The 18,166-nt window shown below is 37.3% G+C and overlaps 1 pseudogene; it reads left to right on the top strand.

Moving 5' to 3' along the window:
- The first annotated feature begins 247 nt into the window (after window positions 1-247).
- LOC129665279 (cyclin-G1-like) lies at window positions 248-1,133 on the top strand (annotated as a pseudogene).
- The last annotated feature ends 17,033 nt before the right edge of the window (window positions 1,134-18,166 follow it).

Genomic DNA, 18,166 nt, shown 5'->3' with positions numbered 1-18,166 from the left:
AAAGACAACACCTACACAACTCATTGAAAATTGAGGTACCACGGCCCTTTGCTTTGCACTGACACAGAGGAACGCAGGACCTAGTCGGTGAGCTGAGGAGCCCTCCACCCGGCCCCTCCCTGGGCCTCTGCTGTCTTGCCTGCCATTGAGTCCATTCCCCTCTTCGGCTTCTTGGATCGTGGAAGTGGGGCAAGCTGAGACCAGGCCTGGGGAGGGTGGTCAATGCAGAGAAGACGTGGCTGTCAAGATGATAGAGGTACTAACAACTGGCTCAGAAATTGCTACACCAGCTTAACAACATCCAACTGGAACAGAAAGGAGTCTAGATGTCAGCCAAAGGTTTGTGGCTTGAAACTGATTGAGTCTGCACATGATAGTGACCTCAGAATGACTACAAGATTAAAGGACTTTGCAATCAACGATGTACCCAGTTTAACTCGGTTCTTTGGCTTTGATACAAAGACATTTTCCCTAGCAGTGAATTTACTGGACTGGCTCTTGGCTGAAATGAAGGTACAGGTGAAGCATCTTGGGTGTGTTGGACTGAGCTGCTTTTACTTGGCTGTGAAATCGATTGAAGAGGAAAGGAATGTCCCATTGGCAACCGATTTGATCAGAATAAGTCAGTAAAAGTTCACAGTTTAAGACTGGATAAGAATGGAAAAATTTGTGTTAGAGAAAGTGTGTTGGAAAGTCAAAGTTACTATTGCCTTTCAGTTTCTGCAACTCTACCACTCACTCATTCAAGAGAACTTAACATTTGAAAGGAGAAATGATCTTTCAAAATGATTTTGAAAGACTAGAAGCCCAACTTAAGGCATGCCACTGCAGGATCATATTTTCTAAGGCAAAGCCTTCTGTGTTGACATTGTCTATCATTGCTTTGGAGATCCAAGCACTGAAGAAAGTGGAGTTAACAGAGTGTATTCAAAAACTCCAAGATAAGTGGCTGAGATTTGACCTTCTGGCAAAGGCTTGTATCCAAGTGTTTAACTGAATATTCATTAAACAAGTGTTCCAAACTGAATATTCAGAAGTTAAAATGGATTGTGTTTGGACACACTGCACAGCAACTGAAGCACGGTTTCTATAGAATTGCTCACCTCCCAACAATTCCTGAAACCATTTCTTAGTGGGTAAATCTGGTTGCTATGCTCTGTATACAGAAATTCTTCCAGTGTGATAGTTTTCTGCTCTAACAAAAGAATTGAAATACTCTCTGAAAAAACATGGGATTAAAATAGTAAAGGAAAAATAACTTTGTTGCTGCAGTTAGCAAATACTGGATGATATTCACTACATACAACGCACAGCACTCTTAAGACAAAGGACTTAGCAAACCTCTAGATATATGGTAACACTTTCATCAAAGAATTAGCTTAGGAAAAAGAATCCTTTAAGCCTGAATTATAAAAGCAGTTGAAATGGCAGTTTTTAATTGCATATCACCTCACTGAGTCTTATTTAAAGTTACAGAAGCCCAAGCAGAATGACAAAAATATGTGACCTATATATGAACAAATTTGAGTCTGTTCATTAAGAAAGTGAAGTATAAACTTGGGTGGTAGACTTACAAAATAATATAGGGCAGACAGTCTCTATGTTAGGTTCTGGAAAATCCTGGAGTGTCTCAGTTCTACAGTTAGTATTTTACTTCTATAGCAGTAGGACTAATATAAATTTATATGCATAAAATATAAACTTGGTCACTTATACATATACTTTTTTGCCATCTAACTTTCTTAATTATAGCAAAAAATTTTATTTTTATGATTTAAAAAATGTTGCCAGGCATGGTGGCTAATGAAATGCCTATAATCCCAGCACCAGGGAGGCAGAGGGGAGAGGATGTCTGTAAGTTTGAAGCTAACCTGCTCTACACAGTGAGTTCCAGGACAGCCAGAGAGCTACATAGTAGAGAGACCCTGTTTGAAAAGAAAAAAAAAGAAAATAAAAGAAAACAACAACAACAAAAACCAAATGTTGCTGGAAAGATTTTCAGAAGGTAAGGGTGCTTGCTCCAAGCCTGATAACCTGGCCCACACTATGTAAGGAAAACAAACTCCCACAAGTGCTTTGGCAAGTTCTTCTCTACATATGCACGTGCCCCACAGCCCTGCAGTTAACATATGACCATGCATCTTAGACATCACCTGTTCACCTTTAGCATCTTGCAGAATGTAGGCAGATTTCTTTTAAGTTGGGTTTATATTGTTTGCTTAGACAGTAGGATTGCAGCAGCAGCAGCAGCAACAAAAACTATTCCTGAAGTCTTTCTCTGCCACTCTGATAGGATTTAGGCTAAGAAATCTCAGCCCCTTATCACATTAGCAAAACGGTCTCAGGGTTGGGAAAACTCTTGATTCTAGGCTTGGTAGAGCTATGCTTAGATTTGAATGCACCCATGAACCATTCAAATCAAGGCTAAAGACAAATGTGAAATAAAATGCTGAACCTTTCTTTAAACATTTATCTAACTTCCTAGATTGGATTAATTTATTGAAAATGCTATTGAAATCCTTCCTTTAAGCCTCCCTTTAAACATTTATCTAACTTCAATAAATTGAATCAATCTATTGAAAATCTATTGAAAGTGCTATTGAAAATAGTAAACTACATAATTTAAATCTTAGAATTTAAATTATGAGGTTTACATTAAAAAAACAACATTTCACAAACACACTTTAAGGTATTATAAGAGGTATTTTTTTACAATTTTTTTATTAATTACACTTTATTCATTTTGTATCCCCCCATAAGCCCCTCCCTCCTCCCCTCCCAACCCCACCCTCCTTCCCCTTTCTGCATGCATGCCACTCCCCAAGTCCACTGATAGGGGAGGTTCTCCTCTCCTTTCTGATGTTAGTCTATCAGTTCTCATCAAAAGTGGCTGCATTGTCCTCTACCGTGGCCTGGTCACCTCAGGGGGAGGTGATCAAAGAGCAGGCCAATGAGATTATGTCAGAGGCAGTCCCTCTTTCCATTACTATGTAACCCACTTGGACACTGAACTGCCATGGGCTACATCTGTGCAGGGGTTCTAGGTTATCTCCATGAATAGTCCTTGGTTGGAGTATGAGTCTCTGGGAAGTTCCCTGTGTTCAAATTATCTTGTTCTGTTGCTCTCCTTGTGGAGTTCCCATCCCCTCCAGCTCTTACTATTTCCCACTTCTTACATAAAATTCCATTCACTCTGCCCATCAGTTGTCCATCAGGCTCAGCATCTGCTTTGACAGGCTATACTGCAGAAGCTTTCAGAGGCCCTCTGTGGCAGGTTCCCAGGTTGTTTCCTGTTTTCTTCTGGCTTTCAGAGGCCCTCTGTAGCAGGTTCCGAGGTTGTTTCCTATTTTCTTTTTCTTCTGATGTCCATCCTCTTTGCCTTTCAGGATGAAAATTGAACATTTTAGTTAGGGTCCTCTCTTTTGTGTAGTTTGTTTAGATGTACAGATTTTAGTGGGTTTATTCTATGTTGTATGTTTATATGAGTGAGTATATACCATGTGTGTCTTTTTGCTTCTGGGACAACTCACTCAGAATGATCCTTTCCAGGTCCCACCATTTACCTGCAAATTTCATGATTTCCTTATTTTTCATTGCTGAGTAATACTCCATTGTATAGATGTACCACAGTTTCTGCATCCATTCTTCAGTTGAGGGGCATCTGGGCATCTGGGCTGTTTCCAGCTTCTGGCTATTACAAATAAAGCTGCTACAAACATGGTTGAGCAAATGTCCTTTTTGTGTACTTGAGCCTCTTTTGGGTATATGCCTAGGAGTGGTATGGCTGGATCTTGAGGAAGCGCTATTCCTAGTTGTCTGAGAAAGCGCCAGATTGATTTCCAGAGTGGTTGTACCAGTTTACATTCCCACCAGCAGTGGAGAAGGGTTCCCCTTTCTCCACAATCTCTCCAGCATGAGTTGTCCCTTGAGTTTTTCATCTTGGCCATTCTGATGGGTGTAAGGTGAAATCTCAGGGTTGTTTTGATTTGCATTTCCCTAATGGCTAATGAGGTTGAGCATTTCTTTAAGTGCTTCTCTGCCATTCGATATTCCTCTACAGAGAATTCTCTGTTTAGCTCTGTTCCCCATTTTTTTAAGTGGATTACTTGGTTTGTTGCTTTTCAGCTTGTTTAGTTCTTTATATATACTGGATATGAGTCCTCTGTCAGATAAAGGGTTGGTGATGATTCTTTCCCAATCTGTAGGCAGTCGCTTTGCTTTGATGACGGTGTCCTTTGCTTTACCGAAGCTTTTCAATTTCATGAGGTCCCATTTATTGATTGTTGCTGATCTTCTGGAGGTATCTCCATCCCTGATCTCAAGCTGTACTATAGAGCAACAGTTATAAAAACTGCATGGTACTGGCATAGAAACAGAATGGTGGATCAATGGAATCGAACAGAAGACCCAGAAATAAACCCACACACTTACGGACACCTGATTTTTGACAAAGATGCCAAAACCATACAATGGAAAAAAAGATAGCATCTTCAACAAATGGTGCTGGCCCAACTGGATGTCTACATGTAGAAAAATGAAAATAGATCCATACTTATCACCCTGCACAAAACTGAAGTCCAAGTGGATCAAAGACCTCAACATAAAACCAGATACATTAAATCAGCTAGAAAAAAAGTGGGGAATACCCTAGAACTCATTAGTACAGGAGAAAACTTCCTGAATATAAGAGGTACTTAAGCAGTAAATGGTTTCTTGGCACCCATAAACAAGTAATAGCTAACTTAGAAGTAGGATTTTTAAAATTACTGTACAAGAATTACATTTGCACTTGTGGATATTTTATATAAAGCAGATCTCACAAGTTTTGAAAATGTATGGTTACTTTTAATATTTCTTCTAGAGAATAGGTAGTTTGTATCTATAATAAAAGAAAAATTCTACAGAATTGCTGCCTCAATCTAGTCCCATTTGAGAAAATTTGTTTATACTGAATTAATAACTGGATGAATTATCACTCTAAAAATTTATTTATTGCACTAAACTTTGTTCACTCTAAAAATTTTTACCAAGCTGTTTTTATAACTGCCACTGCTCCTAATGTAGACTGTTGTTTTAAAAGAAAAAGAATGTATTTGCAAAACTTCCTCTACTGTGTCTTAAAGGAAGTAAGAAGGCATATCCATAAATATAAGACTATCATGGTTGTGTTCAGATTCCCCATGCTGGCCTTGAATGTAGATCTATACTGTTAAATTGTTAGGAACTCCTCAGTGCACTGTGCAGCCCGAGTCCACCCGGAGTGGCTGTATCCATTTTGACATATAATGGATAATGACATTTTCCATTGAGAAGCTGACAAATAAACCATAGAAACAGTGTATTTTATCTTTAACCTTTGTCATCCAGGTTTTAAGAATAACATTTCAGTTCTTCCTAAAGACTGACTTGCTTTAACTTGAAAACAATATTTGTTTTGAGTGGACAGAAGTAAACTAACCAACTATCATTATGTTTTGAAGGAATATACCTTTCAATAAAATTATTTAAATGCAAAAAAGAAAAGAAGATTGAGATAGCGAGCTGGTGTCTACATACAGCCTTCATCCATATATTCTACTTATAAGTGAGTACATACCATGTGTGTCTTTATGAGCCTGGGTTACCTCACTCAGGATAATATTTTCCAGTTCCCCATTTGCCTGCAACTTACATTATTTCCTTGTGTTTAATAACCGAGTAGTATTCCATTGTGAATATGTGCCACAATATCTTTATCTATTCTTTGGTTGAGGGGGATCTGGGTTGTTTCCAGTTTCTGGATATTATGAATAAAGATGCTATGAACACAGTAGAGCAAATGTCCTTGTGTGATGGCGGATCATCTTTTGGGTATATGTCCAGGAGTTATATAGTTCAATCTTGAGGAAGAACTATTCTCAATTTTCTGGGACAGTGCCAGACAGATTTCAAAAGTGGTTATATAAGTTTGTACTCCCACCAACAATGGAGGAGTGTTCCCCTTTCTCCACATCCTTGCCAGCATGTCACTTGAATTTTTTATCTTGGCCATTCTGACTGGCATAAGGTGAAATCTTTGAGTTGTTTTGATTTGCATTTCTCTGATGACTAAGGATTTTGAGCATTTCCCTAAATGTTTCTCAGCCATTAGAAATTCCTTTGTTGAGAATTCTCTCTTTAACCCTGTAATCCATTTTTGATTAGGTTATTTGGTTTATTGGTGTTTAATTTTTTATATATTTTGGGTATAACCCCTGTGTTGGATATAGGGTTGGTGAAGATCACTTCCCAATCTGTTGGCTGATATTTTGTTCTATTGACAGTGTCCTTTGCTTTATAGAAGCTTTTCAGTTTCAAGAGGTCCCATATATTGATTGTTGCTCTTAGAGCCTGTGCTGTTGGTGTTCTGTTCAGGAAGTTTTTTCTTGTGTCAGTGAGTTCAAGGCTCTTCCCCACATTTTCTTCTATTAGATTTAGTGTGTATGGTTTTATGTTGAGGTCTTTGATCCACTTGGACTTCAGTTTTGTGCATGGTGATTAATATGGATTTATGTGCATTTTGCTACATGTAGACATTCAGTTAGACAGCACCATTTGTTGAAGATACTTTCTTTTTTCTGTACTATGATTTTTGTTTCTTGTTCAAAAATCAAGTGTCAGTAGGTTTGTGCATTTATAGCTGGGTCTTTGACTCCATTCCATTGATCAACCTGTTTGTTATTATGCCACTAATATGCAGTTTTTATTACTATTACTTTGTAGTAAAACTTGAAATCTGGGATGGTGATACCTACAGAAGTTCTTTTAATTTACAGGATTATTTTTGATCTATGTTTTTTATTTGAATTTGAAAATTGCTATTTCAAGGTTTGTAAGAATAGTGTTGGGATTTTGATAGGAACTGCACTGAATCAGTAGATTGCTTTTGTTAAGAAGGCCATTTTTACTATGTTAATCCTACTAATCCATGAGAGATCTTTGGATGGGAGATCTTTCCATCTTCTGATATCTTCTTTAATTTCTTTCTTCAGAGACTTGAAGTTCTTGTCATACAGGTCTTTAACTTTCTTGCTTAGAGTTGCAGTAAGATATTTTATTATTTGCTATTATTGTGAAGGGTATTTTTCCCTAATTTCACTCTTAGCCTGTTTATTGTTTATATAAAAGAGGGCTACTGAATTTTTTTAATTAGTTTTATAGCCATCCACTCTGCTGAAAGTGTTTGTTAGTATTTGTCAGCTGGTAGAGTTTTGGGATTCACTTATACATACTATAATACCATCTAGGAAGAGAGGTATTTTGACTTGTTCCTTTCCAATTTGTATCCCGTTGATTTCCTTTAGTTGTCTTATTGTGCTACCTAGGACTTCAAGTACTATGTTAAATAGATATGGAAAGGGTGGACAGCCTTGTTTTATTCTTGATTTTAGTGGAACTGCTTCAAGTTTCTCTTCATTTAATTTAATGTTGGTTATTGGCTTGCTATATACTGCCTTGATTATGTATGGGTATTGGTCTTATACCTCTTATCTCTCCAAGACTTTTTATCATGAAGGAGTGTTGGAGTTTATCAAATGATTTTTCAGCATCTAATGAGATGATCATATACTCTTTTTCTTTCTGTTTGTTTATAAGTTTGATTATATTGATGGATTTTTGTAGATTGAACCATCCCTGCATCTCAAGAATAAAGCCTACCTGTTCATGGTAGATGATGGTTTTTATGTGTTTTTGGATTTGGTTTGCAAGTATTTTATTGCATATTTTTATATAAATGTTCATGGAGAATATTGGTTTGAAATTCTCTTTTTTGGTTGAATCCTTGTGTGGTTTAGGTATTAGGATGACTGTAGCTTCATAGAATGCTTTTGTCAATGTTCATTCCATGTTGCAGGATATTTGATCCCCAAAATTGTGAACCATAATAGCCTGTTTCTTCTTTGGGGTGCTTCAGCCCTAACCCAAACCTGTAATCCAAGAATTCTCTCTTTCTTGTTCATAATTGATTATGGTGTGGCTCTGCCCTAGCACACACCTTTAATCAAATCCTTTAATCTAGCTTTTTGTACATAGAATGTAGCAAAGTTAACCCTAGGTCAAAAGGCAGAACAAGAAACCAGCTGATAGGGATTAAGCAGAAAGGAGGGACTTTGAGAGAAGAATATTTAAGACAGTATGAAGAAGAAGAAAGTTTTGTTTTGTTTTGGTTTTTAGCTTTTGGCTTTTTCCTCCTCAGCTGCGGGGTGAGCTAGCAGGCTTTTTCTCCTGGGATGTCAGTTGAGCTAGCAAGCTTTTGGCCATGGGCTCTTTGGCTTTTGACTTCTTGGCTTTTCCTTCAGAACTTGAGCTAAGTAAGAGCTGCTTTATCTGCCTCTTTGAGCTAGCAGATTTTCACCCCAGCACCTGGTTTCTGAGTAAATTGGTAAATTCAAACATTTTGGGGTTTTCTTTCTTTATGATAACAGTTCTGTTTTTATTTTGTGAAATAGTCTGAGAAGTATGTTATTATCTCTTCTTTAAAAGTCTAGTAGAATTCTGTGCTAAAACCATCTGGCCCTGGGCTGTTTTGGCTGGAGACTTTGAATGACATCTATTTCCTTAGGGGTTATAGAACTATTTAGATTGTTAACCTGATCTTGATTTAACTTTAGTAAGTGGAATCTATCAAGAAAACAATCCATTTCATTTAGACTTTTCAGTTTTGTGGACACTTTTGAAGTTGTGAAGCTTTTGAAGTAATATCTAATGATTCTTTGGATTTCCTCAATGTCTGTTGTTATGTATCCCTTTCCATTTCTGATTCTCCTAATTTAGATATTATCTCTCTGCCTTTTAGTTTGTTTGGATAAGGATTCGTCTATCTTCTTGATTTTCTCAAAGAATCGACTTTTAGTTGCATTGATTCTCTATATTGTACGCTTTGTTTCTAAGTTATTTATTTCCAACCTGATTTTGATTATTTCCTGCCATCTACTCCTCTTTTGTGTGTTTGCTTCTTTTTGTTCTAGAACTTTCAGATGTTCTTGCTGTTAAGTAGCTAGTATGAGACAACTCCAATTTCTTTATGAAGGCCAATAGTGCTATGAACTTTCCTTGTGACCCATAAGTTTGGGTATGCTGTGCCTTCATTTTCATTGAATTCTAGAAAATCTTTAATTTCCATCTTTATTTCTTCTCTAACCCAGTGGTCATTGAATAGTGAGTTGTTCAGTTTCCATGAGTTTGCTGGCTTTCTTTTGTTTCTGTTGTTGAGATCCAGCTTTAATCCCTGGTGGTCTGATAAGATGCAAGTGATTATTTCAATCTTCTTGTATCTGTTGAGGCTTGCTTTGTGACCAAGTATATGGTCGATTTTGGAGAAGGTATTGTGTGATGTTGAGAAGAAGGAATATTCTTTTGTGTTTGTATAAAATGTTCTGTAGATTTCCATTAGGGTCATTTGATTCCTAACATCCTGAGATTCTCTCTTCTATAGCTTGTATTCTGTTGGTGATGCTTCCTATGCCTGTTCTCTTTCCTAGGTTTTCCATCTTCAGTATTGCCTCAATTTGTTGTTGTTGTTGTTGTTTTGTTTGTTTTTTTTGTTTTGTTTTTTTGTTTTTTCTTTATGGCTTCTATTTCTGTTTTCAGGTCTTGAAGACTTTTATTCATTTCATTTTCCTGTTTGCCTGTATTTTCCTCTATTTCTTTCAGGGAATTATTATTCTCCTCTTTAAAGGCCTCTATCATCTTTATAAGATTAGATTTAAGGTCATTTTCTTATGCTTCAGGTGTGTTTGGTTATATAGGTCTTGTTGTAGTAGTATAGCTGGGTTCTGATGGTACCATATTGCATTTTGTTGACCATGTTTTTATGTTGGCCTTTAACCATCTGGTTGTTCATGATCTTGGCAGGCATGGTGGTCCCTGATGGCAGTAGGGCTCTGGGATTGCACATAGAGCTGGTAGACCCTGGTGGCTACAGATCTTTGGTGATCCCTGATGGCTGCTGGCATTTGCGGCTGTAGGTAGGGCAGGGGCCTGGGAAGCATCACATGGAGGGCAGGGGCTAGACCTCACCACTGCTGGGTTTGCCTGGAAGAACACTGCAGGTAACAATTGGGGGAGGGGTCTACACCTGGTTGGCTCTGATGGCTGCTAGCCTCTGGGATTACAGGTAGATTTAGGGCCCAGGAAGTGGTGCATGGGAACATGAGGCAGACCTTCTAAATTGGGGATTCTTCTTCAGACTTATTCTTCTGCAGCTACTGTTGATATCACTAATATTACTGAATGCATGATCTTGTTGTTTTTTCCTTGTTGAGATTATAATATAAGTACATTATTCCTCCTTTCAATATTTCCCATATAAACTTCCTTGCTCCCTTTCCAATTCATGGCTTCATTCTATTTTCATTTATTCTGATATGTGCTTATTATATTTTATATAACACTATTATCTATAATATACTTATATAATTGTTATATGTACATATATAATGCTTCTAGTATATATTCTGAGTTACATAAGTACAACTTGTTAAATCTGTATAATGTTACATATATATATGGTTTCAGAGCTTGTCGTTTGGTATTACATAGTGAATTGGTGTGTTCTTTCCTGAAGACCATTTCTCTCACTCTCAGCATTCCTCAGTTACTTGTAGATCTTTGTGTAGGGATGAGGACTTATGTCCCTCCCTTCCATGTTGGCATCTCTGTTGTCACTGACACTCTTTAGCTCATGTTCAGGTAGTCGTGTTTGTAAGATTGTATCAGTGCAACTTCTGACATTCCTAGGAGAACCAACCTCTGTTCACTTTTGATAGACCCGTGCAGATCTTATCTGCTTGACCTGGGATTTGAGGGCCTGAAAGAATGAGGCAAAATGCAGTCTAATGCTGTAGACAACCCTACTTCAATTTCAAAGTACTTTTACACAATGGTAACAAGAAAGCAATGGTCCCAGGAATGGTTAAAAAAATACGATCAGAAAAACATGTAAATAAATGCTAGTAAACACATACTAAGTATTAACAGAGCAGCCCTTTTCCAGAACTTTTTCAGGACAGATAAATTTAAACACAATTTTTTGGCATGTACTCTAGATTATACTTTATGGGAAAGAATGCACGAAGGGCAGAACGACATCCCCAGTTTCAGGGTATACTAACCAGATTGGAGTCTATAACTATGATCTGACATCTAACAAGAATAAATATGTTTTATAAATTGAATAAAATGTTTGTCACAGGAGACACAAAATCATGTCCAAGAACAATTCAGAAAACAAAATGCACTGAGGTAAAAAGCCCTCTGCCTTTTTGCCTGGAGCCTTTCTCACAGTTCCTTCAAGGAATTTTCACCATGGGTCATTCTTTTGACCATGTTCTAACAAACTTCATAGCAAATTACTTGTTCCTTTGGATATTACAATCATTCTATCCACTATTCCACAATGGTCTTAGATGCAGGAGTTGTGTTATGGATGTTTCAGCTGGGACTGGGCTTCATAAATTTGTGTTGAGATTGAATGTGGTTTTCTGTAATGGTCTCCTGTTGCAAATAGAAGTTTCTTTGATGCATCATGAGGACAACATTTATCTTGTGGATATAAGGATAAGTATTTAGAATGTAGCTATGAGTTATGCTGATTTAGTAAAGTAGTGGTTTTAGGTTCTCCTCTACGATCCATTGCTTCATAGGCCCCAGGTATTGGCTAGATTTCCAGAATCAGACATGATTTATTTCTTGTCAAATGGATATTAAGTCCAATTGCTCTTGCTTACCATCAAGCTATGTGTGCCACTATTACACACTTAGGGTTAACATGCCATAGCTTGGTAGGACTGTTGGCTAACTCCCTCCTTTGGAAGTTTGAATGGTACCTTTTGGTATCATGAAAACTAGTTCTTAGGGAAGAGGGTTCCAGGCCATTTCCAACTCAGGGAACTCTGGGCTTTGTATCTGAAGTTCATGGAATACATTCTCTTTTGATAGTAGAGCACTTGTGAGCACTAACTCCTTGATAAAGAAAAACAAGTTGCATTAAGACCTGAAAGGGGATCAGAGTTCATTTTGCCACCATGGAAATATATTTACAGGAAAAAATGGAGGAATTGGAGCTTTTTAAAAAATATTGAAGTTCAGTAAGTATATATTTGAAAACTAACTCAATTCTCTTCACATTATACATGTGGAAAGAGAGTGTTAATATAGGCTACAATTTTTGTTACAGTCATTTTAAAAAAGATTTATTTATTATTATTTCTACAGTATTCTGCCTGCATATATGCCTGCAACCTAGAAGAGGCCTCCAGATCTCATTATAGATGGTTGTGAGGCACCATGTAGTTGCTGGGAATTGAACTCAGGACCTCTAGAAGAACAGTTAGTGCACTTAACCACTGAGTCATCTCTCCAGCCCATGGCTACAACTTTTGTGACTGCTTTATTTAGCCTGGCTTGGAACATAACAAAAGAAATGGTATTAAACTCTCCAAAAGCCATTCTAATCCTTAAACATGCATTTTTGTTCTGCCTGTACGTTGTTGGTTCAGTCCAGTGTTTAAAAACAGAAGAAAAGAGAGGGTGGGATGGAGCAAGAGACCTAATGATGGAGAATATCATACTGAGCACAAATATTCATTCCAGCATAAGAATAGCCAGAAGAGCCTCTGTTCCCCTAAGACCCTTTCCAATGCTTCAAGCCCCTAAAGCATTTTTAACGAAGTAACACAGTACTCATTTCCTTGTGAATCTCAATAATTCAGTAGATCTTTCTTTAATATTGGTGAACATACACTTAATAGAAATAAGTAAACAAAACTTGCAATAATATTTTGCACTTCTAAAGTAAGCTATAAGAATTCAGAGATGTATAAAAGCCACGAAAGTTTCCAAATTATATCCATGTTTTAAAGCCCTTAAAGTATTTCTCTTGCTTTGTCTTGATTGACGGCTTTATATAATGTGTTTTAATGAAGCAGTACACTAGTCTTCTTTCCCTAGTACTCTATGCACTCCAGCAGACCTTTCCTTAACATCTTTGCACTAGACATAACAGAAATAATTAAAGCAAAACTTACATACTATTTTGTATTTCCAAAGCAAGTTCAGCACATTATTATATAACCCAGTAATGACTTATTGGTTCATGAAAATGGTGATAATAATCCCCCATGCTCTAATCATAGAAGTTTAGAGCTGAAATAACAGATGATAATATAAAACAGTTTTAATTTCTCCATGGCTAATGGCCGAAAGGCTAGATAATCTTCATACAGTTTAGTTTTTAATAAAATTATTTTAATTTTCCTTTAATTAGATAAGAAATATCTCCTGGTTTATTCTTTAAACTTTTAAGGCTGCTTCTAAATAAGTTAATTATAAATTTTATTAAAATAACTACATGATTTTCAAAAGAAAATATTTCTTTTCACATATTTTGTAATTTCTAGAAAAGCCAGATTTCTGCTTCTTGGAAGAAGACCCTGGCTTTGCTGAAGCTTTATTACTATGTATTTTTAGGATCATCAGTCAAAACAGTGTGAACGATTCAAGCACAGTGGGTGCCTAGGCAACCACAACAATTTTGAAATTTGGACAAATGCAAGAACACCTGTGAGAATACATGTAAGTTTGTTTCTCATCTTATTTGGTCCATTTTCAGGTATCGTTTATAATGAGGTGAGGTCTTCTTGAGAATGTACCCAGATTTTGTTTAAGCTGCACAAACAGAAATTAGGTGTGAAAGAGATTAACTATTGTGTTAAAAATAAACACAGATAATTAACACATCTATAAAGTTACTCTAAAACTCAAAATGTTTTTGGATATAGTACTTAACTTTCTTTTCTAGGAGTACTGTATAATACATTTAGCAAAATGGTAGGACAGCTGAAATATCTCATAAAATATGAGTGTTAATAATTACTCATAAAAATAAGAAAATAATACATTATGTATTAACTGTTGCAGGATTTTGGTCACTAGTTACAAAATTACTAATGGAAATCTTAAATTCTGTATGTATTTAAAATTTATTATTTGCTAACTTAGAACAGCAGTGCAACAAAATTGCAAGAAGTCTGTACTTCTTAATTTACCAGTTACATTTTCGCATATGTAAAGATATGAAATTTGGTGTGTTTTCAGTTTGTATTGTTTATGTTTTTTTTTTTTTCCCTAGTGAATAAGTTACAGGTAGACCACTACAGAACTGATCTTAGTACTATAAAGAATTCTTTGGTTCCCCATTCTACCAAAGTGCCCAGCCTTTCAGGTAAGAATCTTATTTTTTATTATTATTGTATGACTATTTTATGGTAGTGGTAAAGGTGGAGTAGTTTCCAAGATGGCAGCAACCAGTGTGTATCATATCTAAAGAACAGACTATCACAGACTGTGAAACTGGTGAGTAAAGAAGCAGCTGGATCCAAAACACCAGCTTTGGTGATTCCTGGGCTTGAGGGGACACCCCGGGAATTGGGGACTATCAGATACAGGTGCCACCCCCCATACCCATCACCCAGGTCCAGGAGTCAGGAACTGTGAGGCCCCAGCTTCAGGGACCCTCCACTCTAACAGCCAAATAGTGGATCCATCCCACCCTCCATAGGAGTCTGGATTTCAAGAACAGCATCCCAACCTCCAAACAACAGTTTTACTGGTCCCTCTGTGGAAACCAGGTGGACAATAAAATCATATGGAATCCTGGATCCAAGATGGCAGGGCCCAGGCAAATGTGAGTCCCAGGAGCGCAGGATGTGGTAGGCCTGTAAGCCTCAGCTCAGCTGCCTTCTGAAGCACCGGCTCCCCATTGGCTGCTACCTGAAGCAGAAAGCATAACACTTCCAACACCCACCCACAGCTGCCACCTGAGGAAACCTCGCCCCTACACTCTGAGGCACTGTTGCCTGTGACACTGCTCTACCAGGTACCCGCACCCTGACCCTTCAAGGAGCTTATGCTCCTTACCCTTCAAGGCACCTGCACCCATACCCTTCCCTGCCTTCTGAAACACACACCCCATCATGGCTGAATCAGAAATGCCAGCACACATTTATTTGTCCCTGGACCTCTCTCATCATCCTGAAGAATACTCCAGATCCCAGACTCTAGAGACAGGCAGATCCAGTCTTGAGTACAGATTCCAAGAACAAACAGCTAAGGCTATAGACAACCAGATGGAGAAAGGCCAGCATATGAACACAGTCAATAAAAACAAGGACATCATGGCTCCACCAACTACCCTTCCCCCCAAAAAATGGATATTCTAATGCAGCTGAAACACAGGAAAATGGCCTTAAATCTATGCTTATGTTTATGAGAGAGAAAGAGAATAAACAAATAAATCTCTAAAAGAAATACAGGAAAACACAACTAAATAAATAGAGACCATTAATAACAGACAGAAAACCATAAACATTTAAAGGAAATGAATAAAACTGTGTAAGACCTAAAAATGGACTCAACTCTCCAATAAAAAGACACAGGTTAACAGAATGGTTGCAGAAACAGGATCCAACATTCTGCTGCATTCAAGAAACACATCTCTGCAACAAAGATAGACATTACCTCAGACTAAAGGTCTAGAAAAAATGTTTTCCACCCAAATGGACCCAAAAAACAAGCTGCAGTAGCCATCTTAATATTCTATAAGATAGACTTTCAACCAAAATTAATCAAAAGAGATAGGGAATACACTTCATTCTCATCAAAGGAAAAATCCACCAAAAAGACATCACAACTTTGAACATCTGTGCCCTAAATACAAGGGCATCTGTAGGAGTTCCATGGTAAAATTTTTTTGGTCTTTTAGGCATAATATGATATCATCTGTAAAAAATTATACATTCAATTCTTCTCTTCCAAATTGTATCTCCTTGGGTTGTGTTATTGCTCTAGCTAGAACTCCAATTACTACACTAAATAGATATGGAGCAAATGGACATTCTTTGATTTGATGCTGGCTATAAGCTTGCTATTAATTGACTTTATTATGTTCAGTTGTCTTACTTTTATTACTAATCTCTCCAAAACTTTTATTATGAATGGATGTTGGGTTTTCTCAATGGCTTTTTTGGCATCTAATGTGATGATGATGTTGGTTTATTTCTCTTAGTTTGATTATATGGTAAAGTACATTGAGATTTTTTTTCTAAGTTGAACCATCTCTAAATCTCTGGGATAAAGCCTACTTGCTCATAGTGGATGATCTTGTTGATGTGTTCTGGATTCAGTTTGTAAGTATTTTGTTAAGTATTTTTGCATCAATGTTCATAAGAGAAATTGGTCTGTAATTCTCTTTCTTTCTTAAATCTTCATGTGGTTTGAGTATCAGGATGACTATGACCTCATGAAATAAATTTGACAATGTTCCTTCTGTTCCAAGATTGTGAAATAATTTGAGCAGTATTGGCATTAGTTTATCTTTGAATGTCTGGAAGAATTCTGTTCTAAAACCTTCTAGCCATGTTTTTTGTTTGTTTGTTTTGTTTTTAATTGGGAGACTTTTATTTACTGCTTCTTTTTCCTTAAGTATTATAGGTCTATTTAAATTGTTTATCTGATCTTGAATTAACTTTGGCAAGTGGTATCTATCAAGAAAATTACTCATTTCTTTTAGGTTTTCCAACTTTGTGGAATACAGGTTTTCAAAGTATGACCTAATGATTCTTTGGATTTCTTTCGTGTCTGTTATTCACACCTTTTTCCTTTCTTTTTTTATTTAATTTTATTTTTTTCTTATCAGTTACATTTTATTAACTCTGTATCCCAGCCGTGTCCCGATCCCTCATTCCCTCCCAAGCCCACCCTCCCTCCCTCATCTCCACCGTGCCCCTTTCCAAGTCCACTGATAGGGGGGGACCTCCTCCCCATTCATCCGATCCTGTTTTATCAGGTATCTTCAGGACTGGCTGAGAAGCCCTCCTCTGTGGCCTAACAGGACTGCTCCTCCTTGGGGGGTGGGGAGGTCAAAGAGCCAGTCATTGAGTTCCTGTTAGAAATAGTCCTTGTTCCCCTCACTATGGGAAACCAATTGGTTACTGAGCTACCACAGGCTACATCTGAGCAGAGGTTCTAGGTTATATCCATACATGGTCCTTGGTTGAATGTCAGTCTCTGAAAAGACCCTGTGCCAGATATATTTGGTCTTTGTGGAGCTCCTATCCTTTCCCCATCATACTAACTCCCCTTCTTTCATATGATTCCCTGTACTCTGCCGAAGGTTTGGTCATGAGTCTTTGCTTTGAAAACACTGCTAGTTAGTCTTTCAAATGTGCTCAGGAGACTCCTGTCATACGTTCAATGCACATCCCATCTGTCTTTCTAAACGAGGACTGATCATCTTACCCCATGTCCGTTCTCTTGATTATCTTTTTTAGGTGTACAGATTTCATTATGTTTGTCATATCTTATAGGTCTATATAAGTGAGTATATACCGTGTTTGTCTTTCTCCTGGGATATTTCACTCAGAATTATCTTTTCTAGATCCCACCACTTGCCTGCAAATTTCATGATTTCCTCCTTTTTGATTGCTGAGTAGTATTCCATTGTGTAAAGATACCAAAATTTCAGTACCCATTCCTCCGTTGATGGACATCTGGGTTGTTTCCAGGTTCTGGCTATTAAAAATAAAGCTGCTATAAACATGGTTGAGCAAGTATCTCTTTTGTGTACTTGAGCAAAGTTTGGGTATATAGTGCTTCCTCAAGACCCAGCTATACCACTGCTAGGTATATACCCTTTTTCCTTTCTGACTGCATTAATTTGAATGTTCTCTCTCTGTGTCTTTAGTTAGTTTGGATAAGGGTTTGTCTATCTTGTTAATTTATTCAAAGAACCAACACTCACTCTTTTATTTTCTGTATTGTTCTCTTTGTTTGTATTTAATTGATTTATTTCTAAGTTTATTTGCTGCTGTTTATTCTGTTTGGAGCTGTGCTTAATTCTATTTTATTTTATTTTATTTTTTATTATTAGTTACATTTTATTAACTTTGTATCCCAGTTGTATCCCATTCCCTCATTCCCTCCCAATCCCACTCTCCCTCATCTCCTCCTTGCCCCTTTCCAAGTCCACTGATAGGGGAGGACCTCCTCCCTTTTCATCTGACTCTGTTTTATCATGTATCTTCGGGACTGGCTGCAAAGCCTGGAGAGGATAGGAGCTCCATAAGGACAAAATATATCTGGGCACAGG

This window comes from Psammomys obesus, unplaced genomic scaffold (assembly GCF_907164565.1).
Source record: "Psammomys obesus unplaced genomic scaffold, mPsaObe1.curated_primary_1811, whole genome shotgun sequence".
Classification (NCBI taxonomy): domain Eukaryota; kingdom Metazoa; phylum Chordata; class Mammalia; order Rodentia; family Muridae; genus Psammomys; species Psammomys obesus.
The sequence above is the reverse complement of the archived record's forward strand: the minus strand, read 5'-3'. Positions and strand labels throughout refer to the sequence as shown.